The sequence below is a fragment of the Heloderma suspectum genome, chromosome 11, assembly GCF_057233095.1.
Source record: "Heloderma suspectum isolate Gila_16-S chromosome 11, 16-S_ref, whole genome shotgun sequence".
NCBI classification, from domain to species: domain Eukaryota; kingdom Metazoa; phylum Chordata; class Lepidosauria; order Squamata; family Helodermatidae; genus Heloderma; species Heloderma suspectum.
This window is the reverse complement of record NC_139468.1, coordinates 33,262,239-33,289,178: the sequence shown is the minus strand read 5'-3', so window position 1 is coordinate 33,289,178 and position 26,940 is coordinate 33,262,239. Positions and strand designations below refer to the sequence as shown.

At 43.0% G+C, this 26,940-nt stretch overlaps 1 protein-coding gene across 2 annotated transcripts in view; it reads left to right on the top strand.

Moving 5' to 3' along the window:
• The first annotated feature begins 20,988 nt into the window (after positions 1-20,988).
• Positions 20,989-26,940, top strand: part of MEF2A (myocyte enhancer factor 2A) — a 126,241-nt gene continuing 120,289 nt past the window's right edge. For both annotated transcript variants that reach the window (XM_084817385.1, XM_084817384.1), the window contains exon 1: positions 20,989-21,076. The gene's annotated coding sequence lies outside the window, so the exon portion shown is untranslated. The remainder of the gene's footprint in view (positions 21,077-26,940) is intronic.

Below are 26,940 nucleotides of genomic sequence, written 5' to 3'. Positions count from 1 at the left end.
TAACTGCTTTTCTGTGTGAAGCATTCAAAGCGACTAGCAAATTTCAAACAGCCTCATATAAAATGTATAATGTGTTAAAGGCATTGTCCAATGCATGTTTAGACAGAAAAAGGTCCTGCAACTCCTAGCATCTCTCCAACCAGCCATGCTGCCCTGGGGAATGCTGGGCATTGTAGGACTTTTTTTGGGTCTAAATGCATAGGACTGTAGCACTGTTAAAAATAATGACAAATATACAAACAGTATCAGAAACAGAGAGCAGCTTTGGGAGGAAAAACAAGATAGGAGCAGAATTTAAATATAACCATCAGTCCAAGACCAAAGGACTGCTTAAACTGCTCTTCAAAAGGCAAGTAAAGATGAAGACTGGAGCCTGTTTTAGTTGCTATCACAAAAAAGGCCCAGTTTCTTGCTCCCACCTGCTATGTATCTAATGGAGGGGTGAGCAACTTATGGTCCTCCAGATGTTTTGGCTTGGAACTGCAAAAGCAGCTGGGTTGTCAAGCAGTTGACAGGCTGCCAATAAGGAGCAAGCATAGCTCAATGGAGAGCACCTGCTTTGCATGGAGAAGGTCCCAGGTTTGATCCCCAGCATCTCCAGGTTGGGCTGGAAAAACTGCCTGAAACACTGCAGAGCTGCTGCCAGTCAGTGTTGACAGTACTCAGCTAGGTGGACCCATGGTCTGCCTCAGTATAAGGTGGATTATGATGTTCCTATGTGCAGATATGGCTGGTCTGACTCAGTATACTTATGTTCCTATATTCAGATGTGGTTGGTGAGCTGCTATCCATCATTCAACAGATGGACGAATCAATTAATTTTGGTTGCTCTCAGTTTTTCATTGTTCCAATCTTAAGTTCAGTTTGTCCCAAACGTTGAGAATTTTTTTAAAAATTCGCATGAAAATTCATTTGCATTTTTGTGGACATTTCTCTGAATTTTTAATTCATTTTTGCCTAATAGATGCTTTTTGCCAACAATCTTTCTAATACAGTGCATTTTTGAACATTATTTCCCTCTTTATACATGCATTTTTTGATTGGAGAATTCCACTGCAAAATCTGGAGAAGTGTGAATTTTGAAGAATAACTGAGTTTCACATGCTGGTTTGAAAGTGTGAAATCAGGCAAGTTTGTATTAAAATGCAAACTGATCAGATTTTCCTCCCACCCCTATGACTTGCATTCAGCTTGGTGGCTCAGAAGTTGTGTTGAACTAACTGGCTAATTTTCATGCGTGGCTGGGCTTATAACTCCACGTGACTCCAGTGAAGTGTATATGTGTGTCTGTGGGAGAACACACACAAAAATATGTGAGCAGCAGGACTGTGTCTAGTGCTAAATTTGATCCTGGGCTCAGTTTGAAGCCAGTTTTAAACAGCAGCGCTGAGTTCTAGAACATGTAAAGCCACAATAAATAGAAGTGCCCCTGACTGTGTGCAGAGTGCCTCTCTCTCACCACTAGGGTGGCCATTTGTGGATCACCGAAAAAGAGGATGTGCATCACCAAAAAAGAGAACAGAAGAAGATACCAATTTGCATAAATTTTGCATATTTTAATTAATATTTATAGATGCAAATTTAGAAAGAATTATTATAATTCAAATAGAAATACAGTACATCTCACCATGGTGTGGAAGACTGTGACCTGTGTACCTTGCTCAGTCTGCTGTCCAGGTGCTAACTGGTGATGGGCAACTTCAAGACCCTTTTGCTGTTTCCCCCGGACTTGGACTGGACAGCCCTTCAAATAGAGGATGCCTTAAAAATAGAGGACAGTTCTCTGGCAGCCTTTCAAAGAGAGGACTGCCCTTTCCAGCATTTCTTTTCATAAACCTAAGCGCTGGTAACTCACAAATAACCCCTACAATGCATCGATCATTGTTTGCCATTTGTTCATTTGAATTAAGCCTCCATCTGGCAAGTTCTTGGATGTGAAATCTGGCCCTGCCTTCTGGTATGAAATGTTTGAACAGGTTTTCCACCAACACATTGTGTTGGAAAATATAACAATATCATTTTAGGGGGTAACATTTTAAAAACAAATAGCAAGGGATGGGGAAGTGTATTTAAGGACAATCTTTAAAGTGGCAAAATGCTCTTTAATATTGCATGAATTTCCTCCTTGCTTTTTCAATGTATATATCTTTAGAAATACTAAGATTACAATCCAGGAGAGTTAGGCAGGCTTACTAGGAAGTAAACCACAATGAGTGGGAATTACTTCTGAGTAAACATGCTTAAGATGGAGTTATAACAAAATCTATAATGGTTTTTTTGTTCAGTCCAAAATTGTGCTCAGTTCTAAAGTTTTTCACTCATTCCCCACTTTTCTCTCCTAGGTCTACTTTTGGGAGTCCTTTAAGGAACATGAACACATATATACAATTACACTGCTATTAAGTGCTCTGAGCTTTTGGAATAGGTCTGGATGATGATGATGATAGCAACAACAACAACAACAACAATTTTCATGTCTGTCAAGTGAGGTGACCTATCCTGGAATCTTTAAATAGTTAATAATTAAGTATCTTTCTTTAATCATTATTGATGGCTGAAAGATACTTGCTTAAATTATTATTGATGGCTTTTGATGACTGCTGGCTACTAGCTAAAGAACGTATTTCACTTCTTTGGGTTGTAGCTGGACAGAAACCATTGGAGCTGGAACATATCCAATGGAAGAGACAGAAATCATTTGCTACCAACAGCAGGTTCCAAGGACATGCTGCTTACTTTTGTGGAACAGATTCTACTTTATAAGTCTCTATCTCCTCGCGGGAGAATAAACCCTGTAAAAGGCACTTCCTACAACTATGAGAGCTGGACTATAAGGAAGGCCGAGCGCCGAAGAATTGATGCTTTCGAACTGTGTGTCAGGGTGGAAACTGAGCCGATAGAACCCCAGAGCAGTTCTGATTCTGAGGAGGATCAGCAATCCGTGCGAGAGGAGCCAGCTCATCCCTCACAGGCACAGCAGCTGGCAGAGATTCCTCCTGCTGGCATTCCTGAGATAGATAGTGACCCTGGCAGTGAGCAAGTGTGGGAGGGGGGCTTGCTGGACGCTTGATGCAGACGCAGGGAGCGACGAGTGATGGAGGGTGCAGAAAGGAGGCGTAGCACCCGTTTGGCGTGCAAGCAACGGCCGCGTCCCGTGGACCCAAGGGAAAGAGGGAGGATCTCTCCCTAGCCCATAAGTTCAGGGTCTTCAAGTGATTCTCCTTCAAACAGGGATCAACTGCCTACCCGGGCCATAGCCTACTCTGCTGTTCACTGCTTAGTCGCTGGTGATTAGCATCTGAAAGAGTCATTAAGTTGTAAAAGGATTAAAGCCTTGAAAAGAATCCTATCGTCTGTGTCTTGAGTTGGCTATTGGGTCTACTGAAAGAGGCCGCTAGGGCGCTCCTGACAGCGTGGTGCTGGAGAAGACTCTTACGAGTCCCCTGGACTGCAAGGAGGTCAAATCAGTCAGTCCTAAGGGAAATCAACCCTGACTGCTCATTGGAAGGACAGATACTGAAGCTGAAGCTCAAATATTTTGGCCTCCTAATGCGAAGAGAAAACTCCCTGGAAAAGACCCTGATGCTGGGAAAGATTGAAGGCAAAAGGAGAAGGGGACGGCAGAGGATGAGATGGCTAGATAGCATCACCGATGCAATGAATATGAACTTGAGCACGCTCCGGGAGAGAGTGGAGGACAGGAAGGCTTGGTGTGCTATGGTCCATGGGGTCACGAAGAGTCAGACACAACTTAATGACTGAACAACAACAACAACTTGGGGAAGAGGGGAATGTGATGCGATCCCCAATTTCTTGAGTGGTGGGATGTTTTGGAGGCAGTGCCATGTGGGTTTGGTTTCCTTTGGATGAGAGAGCACTAGAGACCTGCAGCATTTTTATAATGTTTGCTTTATGTACAAGCATACAAGCAGAGCAGTGCATAGGTGGAGGCAAAGAGGCATCACTGCAAGGCAGAAGATTCACTATCCTGTATGGCTCTGGCACTTCCAGGCTGCCAGTGTTGCTATTTCTTTGTGTGTGTGTGTGTGTGTGAGAGAGAGAGAGAGAGAGTTGTGTGCATGACCTTCTTCAGCTCTGAAGGGTGGACATTGTCAATTTGTGTGAATGGGAGGAGTATGTATGAATGGGGGGAGGGCTTTGGCCCCACTCACTATTGGCTTTGGCCCTGCACACCACTGTTCCTCATTCATTCATTCATTCATTCTATTTCTATGCTACCCCATTGCTGAAGCTCTCTGGGCAGTTCACAACAATTAAAAACCCTTAAAATACATTATACAAAGTACAAGGACTAATTACGGAAAACATATAAGCAGATAGCACACACGGAGACAACATATCTAAAAACAATCTTTAAATGATCAGCCAAAGACAATCCAGTTAAAAACTCATTACATGCTGCCAAATGCCTGAGAGACGAGGGCAGTTTTGATTTCTATGGGCATCTCTCACTTCGGTCCCTGGGGTTATTTAAAATACTTCCTCAGGGTGAGCCAGAAAATGACTTATCCAGACAATGAGAGGCTTCTCTTTACCCTTTTTATATTTATCTGTCTCTTCCTCCAACGTTCTTTTCCAGCCACTGCATTCCATTCCCCCTCCCACACAATTTTTAGGTTTTCTTCCTTCCCTTGCTACTGGGCATACTCCATCCTCATTGGGCTATTTTGGATTCCCCCTGCTCCTGTTCCCCTCCCCTAAAGATTTGTTTGTACTTCTGCAGACTTTGGGGTTACCCTGATTATGCTGATACTTCTTATTATGCATAGCTGCCACCGTTTTAATGACACAAAAAACTGAACCAGAATTAGACTACAGGACAGTTTTCCCCAATCTGGTACTCTCCAGATATATTGGACTGCAAGTCCCATAATTCCCAGCCAGCATGGCCTTGAGGGCACCAGATTGGGGAAGGCTGATATAGGATAACTCTGCTCTTAAAATAAATGAATGTCTGTATCTAGAGCCTTTATGCTGGCTTAAAAACAAAACAAAACAGTGTTTTCTGTGCCTATGGTGCTGCACACACTCCCAGGGAAGAAACACTGCTAAAACATCTGGCACTCTACGTGCCAACTTGGTTACCATGAATTAGGCACGGGTCTGGTCTCCACCCCAGAAGGCAGATCAATGCCAGGTTGCATTGTAAAACTAGGAGGCCGAGTAATACTTTTCACATAAAAGGAACATTAAACTTTAATTACAGCTTATCTGGAGCTGTGCTTAGGCGGTTGACTTCTTTCTTTCTCATTTTTCCTGTGTAAAATGCCAAGCTGTATAATTTGCGTGTGTACACACTTCCCTCTATAAATATACACAGTCATCACACACTTCTAAAAGGAGTATATGTGTGCTAAGAAAACACAGGCAACAATATAGTTCCTAAGAACTAAGGATTGGGTGGATTTTCTTCTTCTTCTCCTGGTTATTTAAAAGAAGGTGGCAAGCGCTTAGAAGGATATGAACATTTTAAAAAGGTCTAAAGGAAACTTGTGAAAAGTTCTGGTTAAGGCTGCATCCCAAGAATGTCAGCTATGTTATGTCAGAACGTTTAATTTCCAAGCTGCAGTTTAATGAATGGAAAGATATGGCAAAAGCAGGAAGCAGAGTGAGCCTGTGAAAATAAAATTCCAATTGCCGTGTTGGAAACTGGAGCCTCCACTAAAATCCCTGTGTGTACAGTATATAGGGTTACAAGGAGGCATTCAGAGGATCAAATTCCCCAGCCATGAACCAGTTACCACTTAATGCCAGTGATTAATTTCTAAAATAAGACGTTCCAAGGCTGAAGTCTGCCTAGTTGTTGCACTGTAAGCCCTGTTCTAGAGGTGTGGTTATTCAGTGGTGAGAGGAATGCACTCTGCACATGCCCAGACATTCCTCTTTACCCTTAACTTCTTGTGTTCTTGTTGAGGACTTGCAAGACATAGGTTGAATTAAGTTATAACATGCACATTTCCATGTGCACTCAATGTTATTTAAAACACACACACAAGATGAAATGTAGCCTCCAGGATCAAGAAGTCATGACTTTGAATGATACCCACCACGACACTTTATTGAAATGGAGTTTCTTATAGGAAAGCACCCAGTCAGCACACTGGGTGTTATAATCAGAGAATTTCATTTAGATTCATTGTATAAATTAAAAATGGATGTATTACATTTAAAGCAGTGAAGAAAGCATAACAACTAGTAAGTGCTTCAGAAAAACCCAGGTGAGCTCTCATGAGCTGCAGCTGCTTCTTCTGCCTATGTGACTCTCCCTGCAACAAGCCAAACAGAGGGTAGGTGGCAGCTCTAGAGAGCCTCACCAGCCACTCTCTTGCTGTGGCAAATGCCATAGCAGGACAGCAGCTGTCAGGGCTCCCCAGAACACCCCCTAGATGTGTGTGGGGGGGGCAGCAGCGGTGATTGGCTCTCGGGGGGGGGGGAGTGGGACAATTCTTCTCCACCTGATACAAGCACCTCACCCTGCTTCATGGGAGGGCTGGCCCTGGGCTGCAATCCTGAACGTATCAGGGAATTATTTATGTATTCATTCTATTTGTACTTTGTCTCTCCACCAAGAAATGGCGATCAAGGCGGCTAACAATGATAGGGACTTTAAAAAGAAATTGATAAAACCTTGCTTAAAAACAACAATAAAACAAATACAAATGCAGGCAGAACGCACAAAAATTACAGAATAAAAACAGCATCCAACCCAACAGACTAGTTTACATACTGAAGTCCTGATTGTACAGAAACATATGAACACATATTAAAATACCACTCTTGTACAGAAAATGATAGCAAAACAATTTCAGGCATTCACAATAGTGCAGTAGCTGCTTTCCCCATTCACGATATGCAGCCTGTATTTCCCATTCAGAAGAGTGCAGTAGTGCTGTTTCAGGCATTCACAATAGCTCAGTAGCTGCTTTCCCCATTCATAGTATGTAGCCTGTATTTCCCATTCAGAAAATCATAGTTGCCTGGTTTCAGGCATTCAGAATAGCACAGTAGCTGCTTCACCCATTCAGATTATGTAGCCTGTGTTTCCTGTTCACAATAGCACAATATCTTTTAATGTTTCACAATATCCCAATGGTGGATGAGAGGGGAGAGCTTGGCTACAGAATCGGACTCAAAGAGTGCTTACCAATGGGATTTTCTGATACTGGGGAGAGGTAACAAGCAGGGTACTGCAGGGCTCAGTCCTGGGCCCAGTGCTCTTCAACATTTTTATTAATGACTTGGAGGAGGAGGTGCAGGGAATGCTAATCAAATTTGCAGATGACACAAAATTGGGCAGGATAGCTAATACCTGGAAGACAGAAACAAATCTCAAAGTGATCTTGATAGACTGGAGCGCTGGGCAGAAAACAACAGAATTTAATTTAATAGGGATAAATGCCAAGTTCTGCACCTAAGAAAAAGAAACCAAATGCACAGTTACAAGATGGGGGATACTTGGCTCAACCACACTACAAGTGAGAAGGATCTTGGAATTGTTGTGGATCACAAGCTGAATATCAGCCAACAATGTGATATGGCTGCAAAAAAGGCAAATGCTCTTTTGGGCCGCATTAATAGAAGCATAGCTTCCAAATCCCAGGAAGTACTAGTTCCCCTCTACTCAGCAATAGTTAGGCCTCATCTGGAGTACTGTGTCCAGTTCTGGGCACCACATTTTAAGAAGGATGCAGACAAACTGGAGAGGGTCCAGAGGAGGGCAACAAAGATGATCAGGGGACTGGAAACAAAGCCCTATGAAGAGAGACTGAAAGAACTGGGCATGTTTAGCCTTGAGAAGAGAAGACTGAGTGGAGATAGGATAGCGCTCTTCAAGTACTTGAAAGGCTGTCACAGAGAGGAAGGCCAGGATCTCTTCTCGATCATCCCAGAGTGCAGGACACAGAATCATGGGCTCAAGTGACAGGAAGCCAGATTCCGGCTGAACATCAGGAAAAACATCCTGACTGTTAGAGCGATATGACAATGGAACCAATTACCTAGGGAGGTAGTGGGGTCTCCCACACTGGAGGCATTCAAGATGAGGCTGGACAGCCATCTGTCAGGGATGCTCTGACTTGGATTTTTGCATTGAGCAGGGGGTTGGACTCGATGGCCTTGTAGGCCCCTTCCAACCCTACTATTCTATGATTCTAGGTGTGGGGTAAACTACAGGGGCTTAATTGAGCACTTCCAGTAAACTTCCCTGAGCAGAGTAGGGTGGACAGGGGCGGGGAACAAGCCTCTCTCATTTGCTGAGCAGCACCTATGGGGTTGATGGGGTTCAGTTCAACGCTGCCCACCTAACCCCAAAGTATGGGGGTTTAAGCGCTGTGTGACCTGTGAAAGCAGGCTTTTGAGTAGTGTATACAGCGCTTTTCTTGCTTTGTGTGCCCCAGGTGGACCAAAGTGATTTCATGAAGATCTGGCTATAACCAGAAAGCACTTCTCATTCCATTTCCATGTAGATGGAGAACAAGAAGTTAGTCATACTTGGTACCACTGAAATAAATGTGAACAGTCATAACTAAATGAAGTCCTACTACTTTCATTGGGACCTCACGTTGCATGCTGCTGCGATCCTATACATACTTACCTGGGCGTAAGTTCCAATGGGGCTTACTTCTGAGTAAACGTAGGAAGCTGCCTTATACTGAGTCAGACTGTTGGTCCATCTAGCCCAGTATTGTCGACACTGCCTGGCAGTGGCTCTCCAGGGTTTCAGGCAGGATTCTTTCCTAGCCCTACCTGGAGATGCTGGGGATTGAATCTGGGACCTTCTGAATGCAAAGCAGGTGCTCTACCACTGAGCCATGGCCTCTCCCATGTATTGGAAATGTATAGGATTGCACTCTGTGTCTAAATTGATTTAGATTAGGGATATACGAACCCCCCACTGTCCGGTCCAGCAGAGGGGTCCGTGGTGGGACAATTCAGGCTGCTTGGGGCCCTGTAGAGTCCTCTGGAGCCCTGCTGCATCTGCCAGAGTTGGCAGAGTGGCTCTCTGGCTTCCTATAAAATGTGAAATGCTAATGGCATTTAGCAACTGCCATTAGCTTATCGCGGGAAAATTACAGCCACAAATGGCGTATTTTACGCCATTTGCAGCCATAAAGCACGTGCTTTTACCTTTTATGGCTGTATTTAGGTAAAAGTAAGTTCCTCACAGCAGCAAATTGCGTACAATATGCCGTTTCCGGCTGTAACTTTCCTGCGATAAGCTAATGGCAGCTGCCATTTAGTGTATCAGATTTTATAGGAAGCCAGAGAGCCGCCTTGCGGGAACTCCTCCAGACCAGGAGGTGAGCGTGGTTGGTCCGCTGCCAATTCCAGAGGTCAGATTCTTTAGAATCTAGCCTCATTTGAGTCCATGGAGGATTTCTCCAGCATCCCTAGTCTAGATCCATCCCTACAATTTAATTTTACACTATCCCGTCAATAAAAAGGCAATATTCAAGATCAACAATAAAAAAGGAATAAAATATTTAACCCCACCTACTAATCAAGTTGAAGCTGAAGCTCAAATATTTTGGCCACCTAATGCGAAGAGGAAACTCACTGGAAAAGACCCTGATGCTGGGAAAGATTGAAGGCAAAAGGAGAAGGGGACGGCAGAGGATGAGATGGCTGGATAGCATCACCGATGCAATGAATATGAACTTGAGCACGCTCCAGGAGAGCGCAAAGGACAGGAAGGCCTGGCGTGCTATGGTCCATGGGGTCATGAAGAGTCGGACGCGACTTAACAACAACAACTAATCAAGTTTCTTGAGGAGGCTAACAATGTACTTAAGAAAGATACCAATACATGAAGATAGTGGGATTTACTTCTGAGAAAACATGCATAGTATTGCACTGTAATATACAAGAAAACATCTAATCAACACTAAAACACACCACCACCAAAATACAAGAACAGTAGTAAAACTGATCAGACCTGTAAAAAGCAAGAGATGCTCAAAGGCACGTTTAAGAGCCATGCCTGAAAATCCTCTATGGATGGATGTGTAAAGTTTAATTCATATCAATAACAGGGAGAACACTCCGGGTTAACCAATGAGTTTTAGTGCTTCTGTTAGCACTGGCTGGGGCATGCTGGGATTTGTAGGACCTTTTTCTGTCTAAACTTGCATAGGATTGTGCCCTTATTTTATCCATTCTGAATGAAAACCATTGTTAAAGGATATTAAGGATTCAAAAGGCCCATAGCGTGAGTTAGGAATTGTAAAAATGGGACAGTGGAGATTGTTTATTCTGGATTAACTGTTAAGGACTAAAAGGGAGACTAGTGAATGTTTCTATCCTCTTAAAATATAATAAAATAAAGTAAGGAGTGGTGGGGATGAAGGGACTATTCGAGGTCTGGTTTCAATCTACTTGGGTGGCCCTTGTGAATATTATTTATTTATGCAAATATTTATTTATTTATTCCTAGGGATATTTGCAAATATACAATTTATGGGCAGGCAATTATTTTTTATTTCTTGATGTTTTATAAAAAGCCAGCTGCTATTTATATCATATATTTTGAACCCAGCCGTTGGTTTATGTCAAGATGCAGCGTGGTGTGAAAATTCCAACAGATGAGTGTGAATCCTAATGAGATCTGTCTTTCTGTCTTTCTGTCTTTCTTTCTTTCTTTCTTTCTTTCTTTCTTTCTTTCTTTCTCTCCCACATAAAATATCACAAGCTTTGCTTAAATGTAGTTCAGAAGGTAATGAAGGTGATGTAGGGAGTGCAGATATTTCTCTGACACTAATAGCGGGAGACAAAGAAGAAAACAAATAAAAAGTCTCAAATGTAGCAGCTGACTCTGAAGAACAAATCTGCAATCTGCACTTGGAAGTCTTTGAAAGAGTTTTTCTTTTCATATATTTTTTTTTTACCTGCGACTTAAATCTGGCAAATGAACCCTCCACCCACATTACAACATTCTTATACAAGCTGTGTCTGATCTAATCTTATGTACTTTGGCCACATGTCTTGGAAAAGCAAATATTCCCAAGGCAATTGAAATATTGAAGGCACTATATGACCATGTAGAAGCATTAGGCAGTTCATAAAGGGGATTTTGTGAAGCTCAGCTTACATTTGGCATTATAAAGGAGAAAAACAGGCAACATTTTCATTGTAGTAGCTTATTTTGGTAGCAAAACAGAAAAGACAAAGTACCCAATAACAGTTCAAAACAAACACTCCAGGTGCAAGAGACCTAGTGGAACTCCACAAGACCAATACAATAATTTTATACAATGTTTATAAATAAAAGTAATTTACAAGAATGTACAATCATACTAATTAATTTTATACAGTGTTTGGAAGTAAAGCACTGAATAGTACACGAACAAGTCATTCCAATGTCATAACAACCATATCACTTTTATCAGTCTATGGAACCTGGGTGTATTGCTGTTTTGACTATACATAGTCTTGATCAGAAACCCCTATAGACGTAACATACCGTAATAACAAATTCTAGTAACTGATAGCGTTGAAAAATTGTTTCACTTTGTGAATAGATAAGGTGGAAGGTGTGTGTGTGAGGTGACCAATCTTGCCTTTTTTAAAATGTTATTTTATTTAAGGTAATTTAAATCCCAGCACTCAAGGTGGCTCATAGCAAATTAATTAAATCAGAAATACAAAGGACAAGATAGAATACTGACTAAAGAAATAAAAGAGAGGGTGCAACAGATAATTAAAACATCAGAGTCAGCATAAAACCTATGTAGGCTAGTGAAAGCTTATGTAAATAAAACCTTCTTAACAAGACGACAGAAAATAAAAAAGCTAAGGGGTCAGATGAACTCCCATGGAAAAGAATTCCACAGTTGTGGTGCTGCCACAGAAAAGGCCCTCTCACACATCACAACCAATCTTGCATTACCTTTGGTCTGGTCCCCAGTCAATCTGCCCTGCCAGTGGGGATATAGCAGGAGTACAGCGAGCTCACCGCAAGAAACAATATTAGGGTGAATTTCCCTTGAGCCAAATTAATCTGCTCTTTTTTTTTCTTTTTCCTTTTTTTACAAAAGGATGTATTCTCATGTTTCTGCTTTAGGATTAAAGTGTGTAAGAAGAGCTTCAGCGGAGAGGAATCAATGCTGTTAAAACAAATGACACTGTTGTGGGCGGGTGTGTGTGTGTGTGTGTTGTATTTTCTGAATCTGCAGTTTGAATGCAATGCCTACATTAACTCTAAATACTTGAGTTTATCCCACTTGCTATCCCACATTAAGGGCATCAACATGTGCACAGAAATAGCAAGAGAAGGCTCAGAGGCATTCTTAATATCATGTGTGAACCAAGCTAGTCCTATACATTTTGCCACTGTAACCACACAATCCTATGCATGTTTACTCAGAAGTAAGCCCTTCTGTATTCAGTGGGGCTTAATCCCAGGTCATACAGACGGAATGGCTGAGGGTGCATTCCTATGCATGTTTAGATAGGAAAAAAAGTCCTACAGCTCCCAGCATACTCCAGCAAGCAAATCCTACAACTCTCAGCATGCTTTAGATGTAAAGGATGAAATTGACCAAGCGTAGTTTTTAATGTCAAAAATTGGTTTTGTGATATAGTAACTCAATATATTTCATCAGTTACATTTCATATACCAAGTTCTGTCAGTAAGTTACTTACGGTGCAGTCCTATCCATGTTTAGACAGAAAAAAGTCCTACAACATCCAGTATGCCCCAGCCCAGCTGGGGCATGCTGAGAGTTGTAGGACTTTTTTTCTGTCTGAACATGGATAGGATTGCACCCTAAACCAGAAGTCGTGCATGCCATGATGGCTTCTAATGTTGCAGAGGATGCTAGGTAGGGTGGCCACTGATGCATCATGAAAAAAGAAGAAATGTCTCACCAAAAAAGAGGACGGAAGAGAATGCCAGTTTGCATAAAATTTGCATATCCTAATTTGTTGCTATAGATGCAAATTCCGACATTATTTCTATAATTTCAATTGAAATAGGATAGAGGGGAAAGCTGTGGCCAGGTGATCTGTGTGCCCACTTGTTTAGTTTGCTGTCCAGGTAGAAAGCATTGATGGGCAACTTCAAGGTGCATGCCCACCCTTTTAATGTTCTTTGTCTTTAGACTGGGCTTGGCAGGTCAGCCCTTCAACTAGAGGACACCTTCAAATAGAGAACTGTCCTCTGTAAAGTAGGACACATGGCCACCCACATAGAACTGTGTTATAAACCACATCATTCAACAGATGCAGCTGACGGCGCCTTCTAATAGCATAAAGGATGCTGGGTCGAGTTCTCAGTCTTCCAAAAACAATTTGTGCCCCAATAAGCCAGGTGGTTCTTTCTTCAGTTTCACCAGCCCTGTGTGTGAATACACTCTATGCCTTAACTACAAAGAGTGACAGGTTAGGAATATACAGTCTGAAAAAGAGTTGTGAATGTCATTTTGAGGTTGCATTAACATCCATGTACAGTGAGACTTTTGGAGTTTCGTTTTGGATAGACTGTTTAATCATTTGAGCAGCTGTCTATACTTAAAATGGTTGCTTTTCCAGGAGTAGTTAAATATTCAGAATTAAAGGAAATAACTCTCCCGCTTCTGCTGCTGCTGCTGTTGTTGTTATTATTATTATTATTATTATTATTATTAATAATAATAATTTTTATTGTAAATTTCAGCAAAACAGATCATAAAAAGATATATATATATATAATGTAGTGTAACTACATGCATTAAAAGTATCTATTTCAATTGACTACAACATTCTAGAAAAAGTGGATTGTATATAAACTTCAACAAAAGCAGACCAAATATCCATATATGTCTCCATTTGTGAGTGGCGCCTATATACCACCCTTTCAAATGTTTATAGTGTCGTTAGGTCCTGTTTCTGTTCTGTCCACGCTTCACAGTCTCTTTGCAGCATTCCTGAAGCAGTTGTTACTATTTTTGTTTTTGTCATTTCCCTCTGGAAGACAAGAGTTTAATAACTGATAATCCTTTCTTCAAATAAGAAAGACAGAGGCAAAAGGACACTGGAGCTCCAATCTGTGCTCAGTGTAGACTGAGAGAAATAACACAAATTGTTTCCTGCTGCTATCTGTATTGCAAAGTAAGTTCAAAGCAGGGATTCTGGATGATTTAGCATTAGCTAAACTGAAGCACTATCACAGGAAGTATGAATTCTACATCGGTAGAGGCAATTCCATTAATCCCTCTAAGAGTGAACTCAAATGGTTGAATGACAATCAGTTTGGAAGCGAAATGGGGCCACCCCTAAAAGGACTGTGGTTTCTTCATACTTGGGGGATTCCCTATGGATGCAGAATTATATACGTTTGCACATTAAAAGAAAAATAATTACCCACCCAAATGGCCTGACAAACACCAGGATTTACACATTGTTGATAGCAGAGTATTCTGGAAGGGAGTGGGGAGAATAAGACTGGATGAGTGCATGTCATAAAGTTAAAAATACTGTCTGGAGCACTGATTTGGGAATACACCCCGCAACATTGCATTGCAGGACCAACTTGCACCCACACGGAACTGCAAGGCACCCATGAAGCTTTCCACTCCTTGCCTCCTTCAAAAAGTATTTTTAATTTTAAAAATTTGAAACAAATTAGGACTCTGGGCTCTCCTTCCTGTTCTTGAACCTGCTGTTGATCAGTAGTTGGGCAGGTAGTAAGAGAAAAAAAGAGTTGCTTCCTGACGCTGCCCAATCGTCTTCCGCTCACACAGACCTTTCCTCTCTCTCTCTCCCTCTGCCTTTCAGCCATTCACCTCACTATTTCTCTTCCCTCTACCCCTTTGCCTTGCTATTTCTCCCCTACTAGACTCTAACCTTGCTATTTCTCTCTCTCCCCAGCGCTTTACCTTGCTGTTTCTCCCCGCTCCTAGCCTTGCTGTTTCTCTCGTTATTTCCACCTCCCTCCCAGTCCCTAGCCTTGCTCTTTTTCCCTCCCTTCCTAGCCCCTTCTCTTGTTCTGTCTCTCTCTCTCTCACACACACAGAGCACATTCCCAGACAGGGGTTCTAATGGCAGAGGAAGGAAGTAGGAGTATCAGATGGGGAATGGAGGGATGAGGTAGGGAAAACTATTTTTCCCTTTTGGGGCTGGGGACAGTTTCTGTTCCTTTGGGGCTGGAGAAAGGTGTGTGTGGAGATAGGATGAGAAGAGCAATACTATGCAGGTCTACTTAGAAGTCATTTCCATTAAGTTTCATGTAAGCATACATAGACTTGCAACCTTATGTGCGGTCAAATATGTGGATTGGCTTTGGAATTCAGACCTTTTTTTCTACTTGTACTCAGTTACTTGGGAGAATTACTTGTCTTTTGACTAGCCAGGCTACACGGCAGGCATTATGTGACTAGCCACATCCTCTGTGAGATCCATTTTGTGGTGGTACCCACAGTAGTTTCTCAAATTGTCAAATGTACCCACAGGTCCAAAAAGGTTGGGGATCCCTGAATTACAACTATTACACAATACTAAGATATAGAATGGAAACACACTGCACATTAAATATTAGTTGAGGCTGGGCTTTTAATACACTGAAAATGACTCAGAAAAACCTAGAGCTTCTTCCAATTTGAGCTGAATGGGAAATACCCTGATTTAAATGTTGCCAGGAGCTCTGTTGTCAAGAGTCTGCTGAAATGCTTTAGGTATGGAGAGATCCAAGCAATAACAGTTCTAAGTGGCAAACTGTGAAGCTATCCAGGTAGAAGTGGAACTGCCATGACTATATAAGATCAGGGTAACTGTTGACTCTCTGAACATTATGCAGAGTACCTGGAAAAGTTTATCCATAATTCTGGTCTTCAAGAATTCCAGAATATAACCTGGATTTCCAGACTGTATATCCTGACTCTTCTACAAGGTTGAAAGCTGACATTCATATTTGTTCACCATCATGGAGCACCATCTTGAAAAAATGCTATGGCTAATTTGCATAGTATTTGCATAATATGCTGGCGGCAACTGCAATATGATACATGAGCCATGTACATTTGACTCTGCTCTGTGTCAGAAAACAATTTGAAGCAATTGAAATGACATGTGTTGGGAAGCGTGACAAGTCCCTCCTCACCAGCTGAGTCTTCCAGCCAAGCGCTTTTGGATCGCTAATACTTAATAGGCAAAATCATTCAATAGCTAATCAAAATCATGAGAAGTTTAGGAACCGTTTAATCACATTTTAAAGACGCATGCACGTCTAGTTTTAAAATTAATGAGCAAGAGTAAAAAAGGGTTAACAATTTATATTTTTAAAAAAATATTTAAGTTAAGTATTTCAGTGTTTCATGGACAGTCTCTTGGCCTGCTACCGTGGCTAGAGTTTGTGTATGGCTCAAAAGTAATGTTAAAAGATTAATGTGTAATGTCTTTTTACTAGTATCAGCAATGATCAACATCCTGGGGTTGACAAATCCATGTACTTTATATTTTGCAACATTTGTCTATTTGATTGACCATTTGATAAAATGTTTGGCCATTCGCTAAAGTGCAGTGTTTGCATAGTTTAGAATCTTATTTTGTCCATATCTTCTTGGTTCCCCCCCACCCATCCTGGTGGAGGAATGGGAAGAATTTGAAAGTAATTAGCAAAGTTTTACCTAAGAGACAAATTATTGTAGGATCTAAAAATCTTCAGTTTAAGAAAAGAATTAAGATGCTTATAAATCCATTCATGCCCCCCAAAACATGGAAATTAGAATCTACACCACTTTAACTTCGGCAGCATGTAAGCTATAAACACATTCTACAGTCTCACATATTGTACTCACAACTTAATCTCCATTAATCACCCACACTTTCCTTTGGTCTTTCAGCCAGAACCCTTCTCCTCTGCATATTAGAGCAACACTGAAGCTCAGCAGTTAAGACAGTGACTACTTAGCTGCACACTAACCCTCAACTTTCAGAATATGTTTTTAGTTGGATTAAGGAGAATGGCATACAATAGTAGTGACAAGCTATATAGGAGGGTGAAATACCTTATGGAACTCAAAACCCATATACTCCATGCAGAATTTCAGAAAGTTTGGACATGTATAACTTTCAGGCCATATAATCGCAGAATACAGTTTGACCTATCTGGCTTATATGTATGTACAAGCACTCCTGTGTCTGTATCATATAACACTATTAGCCCTGTTCAGGCATTTGCTTGAATATGTGAGACCTAATACGGGGAAGGTTGTTGCAACACATGGCCTACCCTCAGAACTTTGCTTATTCAGTGTGATGGTCTGAAGAGAGTTTCTAAGAGTGCAATCCTATGCATATTTAGACAGAAAAAAGTCATACAATTCTCAGCATGCCATAGCCAGCATGGGAGTTGTAGGGCTTTTTTCTAAAAATTCATAGGATTGCACTCGAAGTGTGTTTGGCTGAACATGCTTAGAAACTTGAGAGCAATTGGGAGCCATAACTTATCAGGGTTCCTAATTACATGGAGGCTTCTATGTGCGGTCAGCTGAACCCGCTTAGGAAACCCTCTTCAGACCTTTGTGTTGTGTGCAGGGATATTGTGGAGGGGGCTTGCATGCAGTTTTAGCCCTTGCATTTTCAGGTGAATGCCTGAACAGGGCTAAAAGATAGAGGGAAAAGAATGATGATCCTGGATAAAACCCACTAGAATATGATGATTCTGGATCATCATAAAACCAACCAACCAGTGCAGCTTTTCCCAGCATGGACATGAAGTGATAGAGGGGGAAATGACACCGTCTTCTTCTTGCTAGGTAGCTGTTGCCAGGTAGCATATTCTTCTTGCCAGGCAGCTGTTAAAGGCATAGAAGCCCTGACTGATTTTTTTTTTTTATAAACCTTGCGAAAAACAATCTTTCGTCTTTCGCAAGGAGGACACGTTAGCTGAGATTTGAAGCAGCAAAAACTTAAGTTTGTTATTATATCCCTTTCTACAGTCCTTGACTTTATCCTTCCTCCATCTTTCTCTTTGCCTTTTTCCTCACCCTTTTGTCCCCGAGTATGGTTTTGAGTTCTCGTTCTGAGGGCCACAACACAGAAATTCTAAACAAAGTCTCTGCAGCAAACTAAAGGGAAACTACCAGGCATGTATTGCAACCTATCAGGTTCTTGCCAACATCCTTGTTTTTCCAATCTCTGGGCCAAATTAGACATGATGGTGGGAGACATGTTTCCTTTCAGTATGTGGGAGAGGGGTGTGGCTGAAACTTCCCTACTACCACACCTTATTTCCCTTTTATCGATCAGTTCCAGGTACTTTTATCCAGAGCACGCGAGAAAAGTGGCTGGAGCAAGCAAGCAAGCAACTGTGGGGAAAAGAGATGTTGGAAGTGGAGTGTTTAGTCTCCTACTTTATGCTCCTTTCATTGTTAAAAATCGCACACACCTACACACCGTCCACTTCGCGTGAAAATGATGGCTACATCACATCTGGTTTGGCTCTCAGGGAGGCAACAAAAATCAGCAGCTTTATCAGGCCCCGTGTCGGCTGCCTAGTTCGAAGCCTGCTCTAGCAGGGGCGGGCAACTTGTGGCCCTCCAGATGTTTTGGCCTACAACTCTCACCAGGCCTAGCCAGCACAGCCAGTGGTGAGGGATCATGGAAGTCGTAGGCCAAAACATCTGGAGGGCCACAAGTTGCCCATCCCTGCAGCCACACTTCTAAATTTAAATGGGGAAAATACTTGAGGCGAAGATACTTCTGCCTCACAGGCCTGACTGGTTGTTTTATGCTTGTTTTGTCGCTGCTAAGGTCTTGTGACTGTAGCCATGAAATTAAAAGACGCTTGCTCCTTGGGAGGAAAGCTATGGCACACCTAGACAGCATAGTAAGAAGCAGAGACATCACCTTGCCGACAAAGTTCCTTATAATCAAAGCTATGGTTTTCCCAGTAGTAATGTATGGCTGTGAGAGCTGGACTATAAGGAAGGCTGAGTGCCGAAGAATTGACGCTTTCCAACTGTGGTGCTGGAGGAGACTCTTACGAGTCCCCTGGACTGCAAGGAGGTCCAATCAGTCCATCCTAAAGGAGATCAACCCTGAGTGCTCATTGGAAGGACAGATACTGAAGCTGAAGCTCAAATATTTTGGCCACCTAATGTGAAGAGAAATGTCACTGGAAAAGTCCCTGATGTTGGGAAAGATTGAAGGCAAAAGGAGAAGGGGACGGCAGAGGATGAGATGGCTAGATAGCATCACCGATGCAATGAATATGGACTTCAGCACACTCAGGGAGAGAGTGCAGGACAGGAAGGCTTGGCATGCTATGGTCCATGGGGTCACGAAGACGCTTGCTCCTTGGGAGGAAAGCTATGGCCAACCTAGACAGCATAGTAAGAAGCAGAGACATCACCTTGCCGACAAAGGTCCGTCTAATCAAAGCTATGGTTTTCCCAGTAGCAACGTATGGCTGTGAGAGCTGGACTCTAAGGAAGGCTGAGCGCCGAAGAATCGATGCTTTCGAACTGTGGTGCTGGAGAAGACTCTTACGAGTGCCCTGGACTGCAAGGAGGGCAAATCAGTCCATCCTAAAGGAAATCAACCCTGAGTGCTCATTGGAAGGACAGATCCTGAAGCTGAAGCTCCAATATTTTGGCCACCTAATGCGAAGAGAAAACTCCCTGGAAAAGACCCTGATGCTGGGAAAGATTGAAGGCAAAATGAGATGGGGACGGCAGAGGATGAGATGGCTGGATAGCATCACGGATGCAATGGATATGGACTTGAGCATGCTCCGGGAGAGAGCGCAGGACAGGAAGGCCTGGCGTGCTGTGGTCCACGGGGTCACGAAGAGTCGGGCACGACTGAACGACTGAGCAACAACAAGGTCTTGTGTTGTTATTCTTCTCTCTTAAGTTTGTAAGCTCCTGTGGACATTGTTCGGGTGGAAGATGCGGGGTAAATAAATACATTTTACATAGAGGATAACCCCGCCGAAAGCTGTGGCAAAATGCTCCTCGCGCATGACAGGCGATGTTTACTCGGGCGGGAAAAAGCGCCATTTCGGGACCGGACTTGAAAGCGCGTGAGGGGAACGCGCGCCCTCGTGAGAGGAGCGACGTAATTGGCCGCCGGCGGCTCCCTCGCAGTTTCCAACCAATCGCCCTCCTCGTGTCACAACATGCCACCCTTCGTGTTTCGAGGAGGCTCGTGACTTGCGCTCGTGTGAAAAGATTATGCGGTGGGTGTTATTACGGGTGTTTTGGGGTCACTGAGTAAAAAGTCCCTCAAGCTAATCGCGCCCGGAGACGCGGGCCTGCTCCGGGCCCGACCAACCGTCGCCGGCGCACTCCCGAGGGAGCAGACAATCCTCACTGCGCATGCGCCCCTCTCCCCTTGGCTGTGCGTCACTCGCTCCCCAGAGGGAAAACAGAACGCAGCAAGCGCGCTTCGGGCGCATGCGCGCGGCCCTTTACACGCTCAAGGTCTGTCCGGAACGGGCTCCGCACCGCTCCCCAGTTCCGATTGGTCACTTGTTGCCCGGCGTACGGCGCCCTGATTGGGGCCGCGATCTTGTCAAGCGCAGGCACAGGTATCCGCCTACTAACATTTCACCGATTGGTTGATAGCGTCCCCGTCGCTTGGTTGGATCTTGCCCGCCTTAACGCCCGCCCGCCGCCCTATCAGCTCGTGGCATCGGGGTCTGACGGTGTGAAGAGCGAAAGAGGCCGAGCCGCTCCCCTGCTGGTTAAGCAAAATATAGTCCCGCGGCTGGCGGCGCTCCGGGAGGAAAAGGAGCACGTAGAACAGCGCCTCAGTGCGCGCGCGGGGCTCTCGCGCGGCCCTTCCCCGCCCGTCTTGTGGCGCGGACCGTTCCCGGGAAAGGGTGGCGTCGGGGTAGAGCGGCGGAAGGACACGAGAGCGCGGGGTTGTGAAACGCCCGCCTGAAGAGACTTGAAGGGGAGGCGGGGGGTAGTGGAAGTAGTTCCGGCCGCGCCTTGGTCGTGTCGCCTAAAAATAGCGCCCTGTGGATATCCGTGCGCCGGTGTCAGTGTCTCCGGCGGAGCCTCAGCTTGGGAGGCGGCGGCGGCGGCGGCGGCGGCGGAGGGGAGGGAGAAAGGAGGGTGCTGACGAGTGACGGGTGAGTAAGGCGCGGGGTCCGAGGGCTTATCCGTGAGGGAGGGGCTCTTTAAAATGAAGAACGGGGGGGGGTGGAGGAGAAGAAGCCGGAGGCGGTTAAGGACTTGGGGGGGGCAAACGGTACCCTTCCCCCCTCATTCTCCTCAGGCGTCACCCCAAGTTAGGAAGGTGAAGGAGTTAAGAAGGGTATTTTTTTGGGGGGGTAGTATAAGAGAAACTGAGGGAGAAGGCCCCCTCCCCCCAATTTCCTCCTCCTCCTCCTCCCCCAACTTCTAGTTCAGACAGAATTTTGGTTGACATGGTGGATCATCTAGGAGGAGGAATTTTGTTTTTTGTTTTTTTTTAAAAAAAGCGGTGATCATAGCTATATAAAACAGTGAGGAATGCCCGAGCGTACGTGTGCATCCGCGTACACGTGTACGTCTGTGTGCCTGTTATGTTTATACCGATATAGGCTGGCCATTCTGAATTGGCCCTGGCCGTAAGCAGGTTCTGCGTGCGTGTGCGTGTGTGTGTGTGTGCGTGCGCGCACAACATAATCCTTTGAAGTGGTGCACGTCAAGCTAGGGAGCGGGGGTGCCACTTTTTGGTTAGCGGAGTTTGGGTTGCAAGAAGAGGAAACAATGGCTGAAGCGGGATGTGGTGCCTTCCTTCAAGGATTGTGCTTCTTTTTCTCGCTCTCCTACACCCCTGGCTTCTTTGCCCATTGAATTTATTGCGGGTTTGGAGAACTGTTTTTATATTTTATTTCCTGCTTTCTTCTCCAGAACAGGACTGGGAAGGCAGCTTACGAACACATTAAGATATCGAAAAGACACTCTATTTTCCAAGCTCCTATTTTCTCTCTGTCTCTCCTCCCCCCCCCCCCCACTGCTTGGCTTGGTGGCGCTTGATTTTTTTTTAATTTTCTTTTAGAGGCGGTGGGGTTGTGGAGTAAAAGAGACTTTAAGGAAATAAGTCGGTGTAAAAGAATCCTCCCTGTGATGGATCTTGAGGGCAAGAGACATTTGGGGGTGGGGGGAGAGGAAGGAAGGATGTAGGCAGCATTCTTGTTGACAGAATCATGTTCCCCCTCATAGACTGTTAATTCCCTCACATGCTGTCCTGGAAATATTCGTTCTTGTTTCTCTCCCCACTCCTCCAGCGTTAGTGTGTGAGTTTGACAACAGTTAGTTATGCGTTGAGGGGGTAAAGTATGGGAGTAAGTGGTTTTAGAAGCCTGGCTTTCCCCCTTTTTTATTTTTTGGTGGCTATGGAGTAGAGCCCTTGGATGCTGAGAGTAAAAGTAGTGGGTAAGAATGTGGAAAGGAGAAACTGAAATTGGGCCAATTTTAATTGTTGAGCAAAATCTTAAATTTCTTGTACCCTCATTTTGGGTGTGTGAGAGACGTGGTTGGGCATCTGTAAAGCCGGCACAGGAACATAATGAAGTGAGGGAAACAGGCAGCAAATTAGGGAACGTACTGGTTTTTGTGTTTAGGGTAAGTTTTAGGTTTTGTGATGGGTAGAGAAGGGATACATTGCTGCTTTGTTTTTGCTTAAAGTTGTGAGAGACTAATGGCAGGTTTTGGCTGGAAATATTTATCCACATTCTGTAGGATCAATACATATACCTGTTTTGGAAGGAGCTGTTGGGAAAGCTACCATGGAAACAGTTTCTCATGCTTGTCAGACAACTTCATATTTCAATTTCACTGCTGTAAAATTTTTGGCTACTGTTGGCAAACTTCAAAGGAAAGGTTGCACTTCAAAAAGGCAAACTATGTTTAAGCTTTATTTTGCCTGCCAGGGAAGAAATAAAGGTTACAAAGGAGCAGAGTTATTTCTATCTCAGTGCAGAACAGCAATTCCTGAGGTCCATACTGAGGTTAGCTCAGCTTATGAAGTTAGACTTTTCCAATACATTTTCCTGTTTATACAGGCACACTGCTGGTGATAAGGGAACCCAAGTGTTTCAGTCTTTATTAACATTCTGATAACATGTTGGTAGGCATTCTTTTTGTGTTGACAGGTCGTCATTGTTTTTGTTGTTTACTACTATAAAAACTGGTGTGAGAGACCTGCAAGGCCTTGCCAGGGATGCTCTTTAACCTAGCATATTTTTTCTTGTGAAACTCCCAGGGCAAGTTATAGGACGTGAATAAAAGGGAGAAATACTTTTTTTCAGTCATTGTAACAGTATTCTTTTCCAAGCACCACCTGTCTTGCCAAAGCAGAAGACTGTTGTATGTCACTTTTAAAAAGCAGGTTTAGTCCAAAATCTTAAGCAGCTAAAGTATGTGATCTATGGCCTTCTTAAAATCCATCAGTTGTGTGAAGTGTAAGAATTTAGATACATGGCTTTGGCATTTAAATATTCTAGAGTTATTTTTATTAGTGAAATCTTGAAGTAGCTTGCCACATTTCCTAGACTGCTTAGGGTGCAACTGTAAGCCAGCCATGGTGGGGAATGCTGGGAGTTGTAGGACTTTTTTCTGTCCAAACATGCATAGGATTCCTCCTTAAGAGTGTGCTTTTTGCCATCTTAGTAGCAGCTGGTTTTTAATAAGTTTAAAGGAATGGCAGCATTTATTTTTATTGGCTTAAAATATTCTTGTTTGTTCTGTGTCTGGGTGAGAACTGTAGGATTTCTTTTTCAGTAGCAAGTTTGCTAATTTTTAAGTTAGTTACTAATAATATGCAGACTAATGATGCAGGCAAACTATTTTAACTTGGTATTTTTAACCACTCCACAATGGTTAAACACTTATTTAAAATGATGGTACGGATAGAATCTAAATGTCAGTAATCGGATGACTTTAGATTTGGTGCTGTAAATCATTTAAAAACTCAGATAAGATGTTGGGGTGGGGGATAGGGTAAGACTAAAAGGCGAGAGTGCATCTAGCAGGCTCTAAGTTCAATTTCAGATATATTAATGTCTTCTTGTCTAAAGAAGTCTGAATGATATAAAAGAGATGATCACGAGGTTTTATGGGAACATCTGGAAAATGTGTTTGGTTATCGTGGATTGTATCTGTTAGTCCTACTTAGAGAAGAACTACTGAAATTGATGGGATTTAGGCACGACTAAGTCCCATGCATTTCACTGGGTGGGTCTACTCTAAGTAGGACTAATAGAAGCTACAACTCCATGAAAGTAATCCTAATATAATCTTCTAAAGTTGCTGCTTAAACTGGTATGTGTGGGGGGTGGGGAATGGAAATAATTCTGCAAAGCTTGCAGTTTCTCAAAAGTGTGGGTTGCAGTCCCCCAAAATTGTTGAAAGAGTAAGCAATGCATGAGTGCCTAACTGCTCTTTGCTCAGTGTTCATACTTCAGGTGAAGTGATGCAGGGAAAAGGTGTGTGAAAGAGGGGGAAAGGGGCAACTGGAAATGTAAGAAAGTAAGGTGGCATGAGAGGGTATGCTCAGTAACATTTTTAATTTAGGCTGTGTGGAAGATGTACGTTTAGAAGGTGGTTGTGATATAATAAAGCTTGAGACTCTGGCCTGAGGACCATATTAAATCAACACTGCTTTCATTGGCGCCACCCCTTTTATAGCAGCCATGTTTTTTGTTACTACTCTTAACTATTTAAGATACTTAATCTGAAGATTTAGCTTAAGCTTCTTCAGTCAATGGTTTAATGGGGCTTTTTGAGGAATCGCATTACTCCTATATAAGTTCTCACACAGAGAATAATGCTGTGAGAAAAATATTTTGTTTCCTTCTGCAGTACAGCACTAGGTTCCCAATTCTGTGTTTCCATAATTGCTACTTTCCGTTGTATCTGTGAAATAATTGGTATTGAAATGTGCATTGTTAACTGTTAAATGTTGGCATGCTACATAGACTAAACATTCACACTTCCTATATTTAAAAGTCTTGAAAGACTAGTATGCATGTTACTATTGATTATATTTGATTCACATTTTCATATCCTTCTGTAGTTGTTCGGCCAAAACTCTACATAATATAATCAGACAACTTGTTCAGTACTCGAGGAAACAAGAGAATGCTATCTTGAGCTGCGGGGCCACCACAGCTCCCTCCTATTTAATTGTATGTAACAACAGCCTGTAACCTTTTTGAATGTGGTAAATTGAAACTTCCAAATGGATGGATTACAATTAATTTACAGTATTTATGTTCTAAAACAATCACTCAACTTTTCCATTTTTTATGAGTTGTAGGCCATGTTCAGATGGTGTGGTAAACCATAGTTTAGTGTTCCCTCCTCCTTTGACATGTACGGTTATGAGGAGGAACTCAGAAACTTTCACTTCCGCTTTAGATTAATAGCAGTATGCCATGTTATTTGAAGCTGAGAAACTGTGATTAGTGGAAACAAGCCAGCCTCAAACATGGTTTATGTAGCTGGCTTGTTTCCACTTACCATAATTAGAATTAACCTCATTTTAGGGTTCAGATGTGACGCTAAACTGTGGCTAACTTAAAAAAGAAACAGACATTTGTGATCTCTTCATGCCACTGCTAGAGGAAGAGAGAGGAGGAGGTAGCATGCAAGCCCAAGACTTGCTGCAGCTTGTCCTTGTCACATGAAACTATATAGTGAGACATCTGAATGTGACCATATAGTGCCTTCAGTGCAACGAAAAATGTGATAATCTGTGCTAGGGTAAATGCATAAAATGCGCTGAATATTGAAGCTAGTAGGAAATGCCAGAAAAAAACCCTTGGCAAATGCTGGTAGGTAAATCTCAAAGCCGACTGAGTGATTTTGGTAAATGGCCAAATTTTAATCCACATTTCTATCACTTAGATGTAAAGGATTAAATTTACCAAGACTGGTTTTTAATGTCAAAAATTGGTTTTGTGATATAACTCAACTCAGTTACATCTCAAATACCAAGTTCTGTCAGTAAGTTACTTCGTTCTACCATCATTTCTCTATATCAGCATTTAATTTATTTATGTTATTACATTTATATCCCACCTTTTTTCTTCCTTAAGGAACCCAAGGTGGCATACATAATCCTCCTCTCCATTTTAGCCTCACAACAACCCTGTGAGGTAGGTTGGGCTGAGAGTCTGTGACTGACTGAAAGTCACCCAGTGAACTTCCATGGTCAAGTGGGGACTAGAACCCGGATCTCCTGACTCCAGTCCAACACTCTAGCCACTACACCACACTGGCTGTCACCAATTTAAAGCGTTATAATCTGCTCATCAAGCAGAATGGCTCCCAGAACAGTTTAAAGATTAATAAAAACAAGACAGTCCCTGCTCTCAGGTTTACAATCTAGAAAGACAGAACATAAAAGGAAAATGGGGTGTGGTGGGAAAAGGAAAACAAGAAAACTCAGGCACTAATTCTTAATGTTCTGTTGGTCTTATAATGGCCAGCTGTGATGGAAACAGGCTACCCATAGTTCAAAACCAGAACTTGGCAGGCCTCGAAGAAATAGCCTGGTGTCCTGATGTTGCTCAGAATGGCTGTAGTACAGGCAGAGGTTGTTACTTTACAGGGTGGAATCTTGGCTTTCTTGGGGCTTGCCGGACTCGTGTGGTTTCTTGTCACTCCCTCCACTGCAGAAAAGACTCAGAGAGCCCACCCTAGAGCTGGTGGTCTTAATGCTCTTCCTCACAGGGCAGTTGGTTCTGATTGCCTCTTTGAGGGGTCAGGAGGGGCCCAGCCCAGTTGGTAAAAGCAGCAGCAATCTAGAGATGGTAGTTCCCCTCTGCTGTGTCTCTTCCTGCATTGTGTAATTTACAGAACAAACTGGAAATCTCCAGAGTCTGAAGAATAATTTATTCCTTCACAAGACATTTGTTTAATGTATTGTGATTTTATCTGCATCACAGTTGTCCTGAAAATACTGTAGCTCATACAGAAAATAGTTTTGAAAGATTTCCTTAGA